This window comes from Dromiciops gliroides, chromosome 2 (genome assembly GCF_019393635.1).
Source record: "Dromiciops gliroides isolate mDroGli1 chromosome 2, mDroGli1.pri, whole genome shotgun sequence".
NCBI classification, from domain to species: Eukaryota; Metazoa; Chordata; class Mammalia; order Microbiotheria; family Microbiotheriidae; genus Dromiciops; species Dromiciops gliroides.
Window position 1 is genome coordinate 368,627,098 of NC_057862.1, and position 9,896 is coordinate 368,636,993.

A 9,896-nucleotide genomic window follows, 5' to 3' on the forward strand; every position below is an offset into this window, starting at 1 on the left:
AACTATCAACGGGAAGCTTTGGCAACTGGTTAAAAATATGGAATGGGGGAAAATTTGGAGTCTAGGATAATGTCGTGACCACAAACCTGAGAACATTTCCAGAAATTATCATAAGAACCAAAGTCATCAATAAAATTTATTGTAAAAAAAATTTAAGTTACAGTTAAGGAGAGTTACCATTTCCCTAAAGCCTGATGCTGGAGAGGAGGCTGGAAACTGTCCTTTGAAAATCCCACAAAGGCCGACTGGATTTTTATTTTGATGTAGTTAGTGCTTTGCTATACCTGGCAAATTCCTCTGTGGCATGGCTAGGAGATGAAAGTTTCTGCCAGTCATCCTTCCCTTACTCCCTCCTATTTGCCCCATCCCTGGGTCCTACTGTCCTCATCATCTTCCCCCTCCTCTCTAAAAAGGCAATCAAAAGTTTCTGGGACTCAGTCTCCATCTGGCCAGCAGAGGTCAGTGCTTTCCTGCTCAGCATGGTCTGAGCAGCCTCTATCTCTTCATTCATAGCAAACAGTCATCAGGGTTCCCCATGCCCTAGGCCAATGTTTAACCAGTAGAGGAGGGACAAGGTGTGGGGATGCATGAGGCAGTGATGTTCTTCTTGGTCTAGGATTGTATCTTTAAGGTCTGGACAGACATGAGCAACTTAAAGAAAGGAAAACTCAATGAGACTTAAGACTGTAAGACTTACCACTAGAGAGGACTTTAAATATCATCTAATCAAACTATTATATTTTACAGATGAGGAGAGAGTCAGTCAGTCGGTCAATCAGTCAGTCAACTACCATTTATTTGGCACCAATGGGATCACGAGGGTGATGTCTTGACTTTAAGCAAGGCAGAGCTGGGCAAAGTCGTCAGCCTCCCTCTCTCCTCCAGAGTCATCAGAGTCCAGTGGCAAAAGTCAAGACAACTGGTGATGGCCCAGGGTGCAGTGGGTGGCCTTGGCCCTTCTACTATGCTGAGCACTAGAGGCAGTCCCTACTCTCAAAGACCATACAGACTAATGAGGGAGACGACATGCAAGCAACTATGTGCAAACAAGATCTATATACAGGACAAATTGAGAGTAGTCTCAGAGCAAAGGCAGTAAGATTAAGGAGGCCTAGGAAAGGCATCTTGGAGAAGGTAGGACATTAGCTGAGATGTAAAGGAAGCCAGAAGCTGGGAGACACAGATTAGGAGGAAAGAAGTTTAAGGCATGTAGGGTGGCCAGAGAAACCCCTGAGAGTCAATGGAATGCCGTGCGCTCCAGTCATGATCAAGGGACAGAAAGGAGACCAGTGTCACTGGATTGCAGAGTACATGGAAGAAAGTAAGATGTAAGAAGACTGGAAAGGTAAGAAGGGGTCAGGCTATAAAGGGCTTTAAAAACCAAAGAGGGGGGCAGCTCCATGGCACAGTGGATAAAGCACCAGCCCTGGATTCAGGAGGGCCTGAGTTCAAATCTGGCCTTAGACACTTGACACTTCCTAGCTGTGTGACCCTGAGCAAGTCATTTAACCCTCATTGCCCTGCAAAAAGAGAGGGGGAGTGAGAGAGGGCGGGGTGGGGGGAGAGGGAGAGAGAGAGAGAGAGAGAGAGAGAGAGAGAGAGAGAGAGAGAGAGAAGGTTTTATATTTGCTGCTGAAGGTTAATAAGGAACTTCTGGAGTTTATTGAATGAGGGTGTGACATGGTCAGACCTGCGCTTTAAGATCAGTTTGACAGCTAAGTGGTAGGATGGACTGGAGTGGGGAGAAACTTGAAGCAGAGACCAATGATCTGCCACAGGCAGTTAGAGATACAAGCCTAGAGATCAGGAGAGAAGGTGGGGCACATGGGAACTCTCTCTGTCCATTCCTTAAGCTCGGCACACTCTTTTCTGATAGGTGGAAGAGCAGAAGACCTTGTTTCTCCCACTTCTACCAGAAGCAGTCAGGGAACACAGAGGAGAGAATGTATATACAAGATAAATAGGAAATAAGAGTAGCACATTGGATAGAGAGTGCTGAGCCCAAAGTCAGGAATATCTGAATTCAAATCTGCCCTCAAAAATTTACTACCAATATGACCTTGGGCAAGTCATTTAACCTTTGTTTGCCTCAGTTTCCTCATCTTTAAAATGAAGGTAATAATAGCATCTACCTCAAAGGGCTGGTTATGAGGATCGACTGAGATAACATTTGTAAAAAAGTGTCTGGCACATGGTAGACAGTGTATAAATCTTTATTCCCTTCCCTGCCTTCTTCTCTTGGGCAAGAAATGCAAGGAAGGGAGTGTCAGGGCTCTCTCCTTGGTGTAGAACTGGGAGGTTTACATAGCCCCTTGTCAATGTAATGGGATTGCTCTGCACTGAAGTCTTCAATCAGAAGGTACATGGTGATTTGTTGGGTGTTTTGTAGAGGGATTCTTGTTCATTTTGGGCCAAGCTTCCAAAATATCCTCTTATTGAGATTCTGTGCACTTAGACACTAGTCGGGGTCAGGGAAGATAATTCTTCTTGCCTCAATGTTTGTGTGTCTGTCTTTAGAGTTGCTGTTAAGAATTGTATACTTAGGGGCAGCTAGGTGGCGCAGTGGATAGAGTCCTGGAGTCAGGAGTACCTGAGTTCAAATCTGAACTCAGACACTTAATGTTTACTAGCTGTGGGACCCTGAGCAAGTCACTTAACCCCAATTGCCTCACAAAAAAAAAAAAAAGAATTATATCCTTAATTTATAGATGTAAAGAAATTGCATGTTTCTGCTGAAATAGAAAATTCTCTAAAAGTAAACTTTTTTTTTTTTTCGGGAAACAGGGTAGTACAGTGGAAAGAGCATTGGATTTGGAGATAGAGGACCTGAGTTCAAATTCTGGCTCTCTTTTACTATTTGTGTGGCTTTGGGCAGACCATATGACCCATCTGGGGTTCAGTTTCCTTATCTATGAAAAGAAAGGGTTAGACTAGATGATCTCTAAGGTTACTTATACCTCTAAATCTATGATCACAATTAAGTATTTTTCTCTTTTTCAAGCAAGATTGCCTCTATTTGAGAAGCATGAGAACATTTCTATGAACTGATGCCAAGTAAAGTAAGCACAATGAAAGCAATATATGAAATTACCACAATGATATAAGTGGTAAAAAAAAAAAAACCATCAAAAACAAAGCAGAACACTGAATAATTATGACTGTATTGGGCCCCAGAGAAGAAATGAAAAATGCACAACCATTTGCTATTCAGTTCTTTTTTTTTTTTTCAAGGCAATGGGGATTAAGTGACTTGCCCAGGGTCACACAGCTAGTGTCAAGTGTCTGAGGCGGGATTAGAACTCAGGTCCTCCTGAATCCAGGGCTAGTGCTCTATCCACTGCTCCACCTAGCTGCCCCCAACCATTTGCTATTTACTGAGGAGGAGGACTATAGGTATGGAACACTGCATGTATTGTTGGACTAAACTGATGTCTTGGTTATTTTTGATGAATTGTTTTTTTCTCTTTTAATTATTTATTACCAAAAAAAGATGATTTTCTGGGTTAGTAAGGAAGAAGTATATATTTGGAAATTAAGGTGATGTAAAGACAAGAAATGACCTTAGTTTTTTTTTTTTTTTAAGTATAAGCTTACATAATAAAATTTCTAGGATTCAGCGAAAGCTGTACCCAGGGGGAAATTTGGGTCCCTAGAAACTACATTAACAAAATAGAAAAGAAGAGGACTAATGAAATGAATTAGCATTTTAAAAATTAGGAAGCCAACAAGTCAAATAAATTCCAAGTAAGCATAAAAGAGAAAATATCGAAAAGCAAAGGAGAAATAGATTTATTGACACAATGATCCAAGACAATTCCAAAAGACTTATGATGGAAAATGCTCTCCACATCCAGAAAAAGAACTATGGAGTCTATATGCAGATCAAAGCATACTATTTCCATTTTTTTGTTGTTGTTTTTTAAATTTCTTCTTTCTTTTTTTGCATTTATTTAGCATTTTATTTTCCCCAAGTTAAATGTTAAAACAATTTTTAACATAGGTTTTTAAAACTTTGTGTTTCGGGGCAGCTAGATGGCGCAGTGGATAGAGCACCGGCCCTGGAGTCAGGAGGACCTGAGTTCAAATCTGACCTCAGACACTTAACACTTACTAGCTGTGTGACCCTGGGCAAGTCACTTAACCCCAATTGCTTCACTAAAAATTTTAAAAAAAATTAAAAAAAAAAAACTTTGTGTTCCAAATTCTCTTTAAATTTCTTCTTTCTTGGGGTTTTTTTCCTTTTGTTCTGATTCTTCTTTCACAACATGACTAATGTTGAAATACATTTAATATTATTGTACTGTTTAACCTAAAAAAAGAAATAGATTTACTAAAAACCAAAAAAACTTTAGAAGTGATAAAACTAAAAGCTGATTCTTTGAAAAAACTATCAAAATTTATAAACCTTTAGCCAATCTGATTAAAAAGAGGGCAGAAAGGAGGCAGCTAGGTGGCTCAACCTGGATTCAGGAGGACCTGAGTTCAAATCTGGCCTCAGACACTTGACACTAGCTGTGTGCCCCTGGGCAAGTCACTTAGCCTTCATTGCCCCACCAAAAAAAAAAAAATGGAAAAAAAAAAGAGGGCAGAAAATTAAATTGACAGAATAACAAATGAACAAGGTGAAATCATCACAAACCCAGAAGGAATGAAAAGAATTAACATAACCTACTATGCACAGTTATTATATGTGTAATGGGGGCTTGGAGCATGCCCAGACCACCTAACCTGGAGGCACCCTAATTCTCTGGGTTCTCCTACCACATGAGTGGGAGTGGCATCCTTCATTGGCAGATAGATGGTGCAGTGGATAGAGTGCTAGGCCTTCAGTCAGAAGATCTGAGTTCAAATTTGGCCTTAGGCACATCCTAGATGTGACCCTGGCAAGTCATTTCATCTCTGCTTCAGTTTCTTCAATTTTAAAATAGGAATAATACCTCACAAGGGTTCTTGTGAGGATCAAATGAGATAGTTGCAAATCACTTAGCAAAGTGCCTGACACATAGTAGGCTTTATATAAATGTTTTTTCCCTTCCCCCTATTTTATTTTATGCATTTAAACACATTATTCTGATAAAGGTTCCATAAGTTTCACCAAACTGCCAAAGGGGTCCTGGCCACACACACAAAAAAAAGTTTTTAAAAATGCTGGACAATATTTCAGCCAGGTCCCTGGAAAGCCCAGGAAGAACCTCACCCATCAGCTAGATCTGATGACTAGAGATCCAAAAAAATAAGTAGCCAAATGCGGGGAAAAAAAATCATTAGCATGTGTTGGAAGCCTGGCTGTAACACCACCACCCTCTTAGTTCAGGTTCAATGGTGAGACAGCATGAGGCACATGTAAGTCATTGAACCTTTAATAAAGGAAGTTTACTTTGCCCTAACACAGCAAAACTATGTAACATGGACACAGGAGTACGGAGTGTCTCTGGACACGGCCCTCTGCTATCCGGAACTAGTCAGAATGTCCATACCCACCAAGTTCAAGAGGCCCAGATACGCCATGATTGGGACCAGGAAACCATACAAGAAGAGCAGAACCAATTAGGTCCCTGAATAGCTTTGTCCCATTTTGGTTGGGAAGAGGGCTGAGAGTAGGAAAGAAGTTAGAGAAGGTGGGAGAAGCTTTGTCCTATCACAGCAAGCTAAGGAAGGAAGATTGATCCCTGAGAGCAGTTTCAGTCTCCTAGTTCTTATAACTTTCCAGGCTCTTATAGAGTACACAGCAGGATTTCATGGTGGGGTGGAGGGAAGGGAGTCAGCCAAAGGAAAAAGGCGGGTTTCTGGGGAAGTGGTTCCCATGCAGCTGCCAGGATTTGTTATCAGAATGGGAAAACTTTCTCTGTTCAAGGGCAGGAAAGAAGAGGAGGGGACCAAATGCTTTTACAATTGTTTCGGAAATCCATTTGATCTAAGACAATGGGGTTGAAGTAACCATTTAGACCAAGCTGCAGGTGTCACTTATCTAAGGACAACAAATAGTTTTTCCAGCAGTGGATGGGACCATCCTCTTTACTGTGTCCTTACATGATTTGTTATGTTTTATTTCTACTTCAATGCCCTCGAGGTGGCATGGTAGGACTGAAAACAAAACACTAGATTTGGCAGTCAGGATACACGTGTTTCAGCTCTGCTACTAACTTTCTGAGGCAAACACTTGAGTTTCCTCATCTGGAAAGAGAGAAACTTGGGTGGGCTACGTACACTCAAGTTCCCTTCAATCCCTCAGACTCTATAATACTATTGATTCAGAACCTTTGAAAAATGGTGCTTGGGAGGTTTTGAAAGCTAAGGAAAAATGATGTATCATAGATTCTCAGGATCTTAGGAGGAGATCTCAGAGGCCTTCTATTCGAATCCATGCCTGAACAAGAACTCCTCCGTACTGATGCCAAGGAACAGTTTATTCAATCTCCAAATGGAAAACTCAACTGTAGTAGATAGAGCACAGAATTCTTATTCAGGAAAACCTGGGTTTGAATCCATCAGATGCTTACTACCTGTGTGACAAATCATTTAAGGTTCCTCTGGGCCACATTTTCCTCATCAGGAAAATGAGAGGGGTTGACTCAATGATCCTGTATATATATATATATATATATATATATATATATATATATATACACACACACACGTGTGTGTATGTGTGTATATGTGTATATAAATGTATATATGTGTGTATATGTATATAAATGTATATATGTATGTGTATTGTGTGTATATGTGCACATATACATGTGTATGCACACATACATATATACAAATATATATGCACATATACACATGTATGCACACATACATATATACACATATACATGTATGCATGTGTAGATAGATAGATAGATAATGTATATATGTGTGTGCATATCGATATTATATATACATATATAGTACATAGTTGTTTGCCTAATTGTCTCCTTCATTATACTACGTGCCTCTTGAGAGCTGGCACTATTGAGGGGTTTGTTTGCTTTTTGCCTCTACCAGTGCCTGGTACAGAGTATATGTGTTTGTTGGCCAAATGATTGACTTCCATAAGAGCCCAACTCCCTGACCAAGTAATTGTTATTCAATAAATTTCATAAATTCAAGATGCACAGCCTCTACTCAAGCACTTTCTGCTTCAGTCAACTTTGAAAAACAAATCCCCATGCTTTGAAAAACAAATCCAAGCAGGCAGCCCAGCTAGAGATCCAGGGTTTGCCCTCCACAAAGGTTAACATATTTTTGCTTGTGGAAATATTAACTTCCCAATAGCAACATTTCAAATGCTTTTTCTAGTTTGTGTGCAGTGTTATCAAGACCAAGGTGGTGGGTTTTATTCTAGTGTGCCTATAGATGGATCTCTCCAAACCCAACTAACCATCGCACAAATTCATCCCCTTTTCACAAGGGAGAGATGGTACAAGAATACAGTGGATCCAATATATTCAAGATCATTTCTGGAGTGAAAAATATATTGGAAAAGTGGGAATAGAAGTTGGCAAACCCAAAGGTCTCTTCTGTGAGTACCTGGGTCTAGTGTTCTAGACGTATACCTCTCTTAATTTTAGCAAATGTCCTGGAATATAGAGAACAAATTGTTTTGTTTTGCTAAAATCTTAAGGATGTCAGTAATCCTGCATTTGTTAAATCATGACCCATATTCAAGTCTGTCACTTGGATCTCATAGTAATATAGATAACACAATGATTTTTTTAATCTATATTTCTAGTTGATGTGCATAGCACACACTTCTGTTTTCTTTTGTCAATTATTCCTATACATTTTTTCTAGGTTTTCTATTAGGTTCTCTCTATGTTGGTTATCGTCTTCTAATCTAGAGACCATAAAAGAAATCCTAGAAGAAACAAGAAGTCTCAGTATAAACAGGCCATAGAGTTGGGATGACTTTGGTATAAGTCCAGCCTTCATCACACACTGGCTGTGACCCAGAGGTCTCAAAGCTCCAGGCAACTTGCCACAATTATAAGCTGCAAAACAGTTATCTTCATTGTTAGAGATTTCCTTACGAATAAAATTACAGCTCTAAACTAATGCAATTGTTTATGTTTAATATTATTTACCTTTTAGCATCTTTTAATTCACTTTTGTGATTTATTTTTCTTCAAGTTATTTGTTCTTGTGATTTTTTTCTTAGCATTGCTAATTCTTGCTTAATTATACACATCACTTATTCATTGAAAGATATCCCTAGGGTCATCTTACAGTTTTTTTTTTCCCAGCTCCCCATACAGAAGGCCTGGTTCTTTAGCTGATTCATTTGCTTTATAATATTTTAAAGTTATATCAACACTTTGTAGCTAGGTAGTGCAGTGGATAGAGTGCTAGGCTTGGAGTCAAGAAGATGAGTTCATATCCAGCTCCATATATTTACTACCTGTGTGACCGTGGGTGAGTCACTTAAACAGTCTGCCTCAGTTTCCTTAAGTGTAAAATAAGGAATATAATATCATCTGCCTCAGAGGGTTATTGTAAGGATATTTGTAAAGTGCTTAGCACAGTTCCTGACACATAGTAGGCACTTAATTTTTTCCCTTCCCCTTTGCTCATTTAAAATTGATTGTTTTCTTGTATAGTTGTTTATCATCTCTATTCTCTTTGAATTTATATTTATTGTTTCATATAGGATGTGAGTGGCCTGGCTCTCTTTGTTGCTCTCACTATGATATTTTGGGATGTCTCCCTCCCTCACCTTTAAGACAATAGAGACACCCTGGACTCTCTCAGTTGAGAATTCCTTTTAACCTTACACTAGACTGGGAGGAGGAAGGATAGATGTGATATAGTCTAGGAAATGGTTGCTTCATCAAGGGTTGAGAAAGGAGACAAGCAACATAGATAAATCCCGGCTATGTCAGGGAACTCAAGGCTGAAGGCAGTGGGAAAGCCCAAATACAGGATAAGGGGCCCTTGAACATGATTAGGTTTTATGGACAAGTAGATGATCCCACAATACTTGAGGGACAGACAGACCTTGTTCCCTATAGCTGGCACATTTTGGTGTCTTTCACAGTTCACAAACATGCTTCTTGTAGGAGAAGCAAATGAGAATAGTGCCTCTGCCCCCCAGATCAATGGTTTATTAAGCACTTAGAGGGGATGCTCAACAAGGGGTTTGTGATGTTTTCGATTCAACACCCATCTAGTAAGTGCCTGTGCTAGGGGGATGAGGACATAAAGACAAAAACCAAACCATCTCTATAAAATCCTTTGGGATTTGACATTCTACTAGCAGGATAGAATAGGAACATAACAGGCAAAGAAGGCATCAAATACTCCAGGAAAGTTGACTGGGGAGAGGGGGGGCAGCGTGGGGAATGGGGGACTAATAACTGAGGAGATCAAAGAATGGTTATAAGACCATAGGTCTAGAGCTAGAAGGGTCCTCAGAAGATGTCACCTTCAACTCCTTCATTTCATGGATGAGCAAACTTAGAAAGGTTAAGTGACCTGCCTGAGTTCACACAGTGAATAAGCAGAAGAGGCAAGATTTTAACTCCAGGCCTCTGTCTCCAGAGTCAGCCCTCTCTTAGCTGTACCATGTTTCTTACTCCACATTAGAGTGAAGGTAGTAACAGAATTGAGCCTTGTTGGAAGATATGGATTCTGACAGATGGAAATGAGGGCTACACTCCAGACCTGGGTGACAGCTTGTGTGAATGCCACAGGAACAAATGGTGCGTGTTCTGAGTTCAGGAAACAGCTAATAATCTAATCTGGCTGGAATGTAGAATGCATGAAAGGAAATGGCTGATACAAGATTGGACAGATAGACTAAAGTCAGATTGCAGATGGACTTAAAGGCCAGTCTAGGGAATCTGCACTTTATCCTAGAGGAAATCAGGAAGCATTCATTGTTTAAGTGGGTGAATGATGTGGTCAGACCTGTG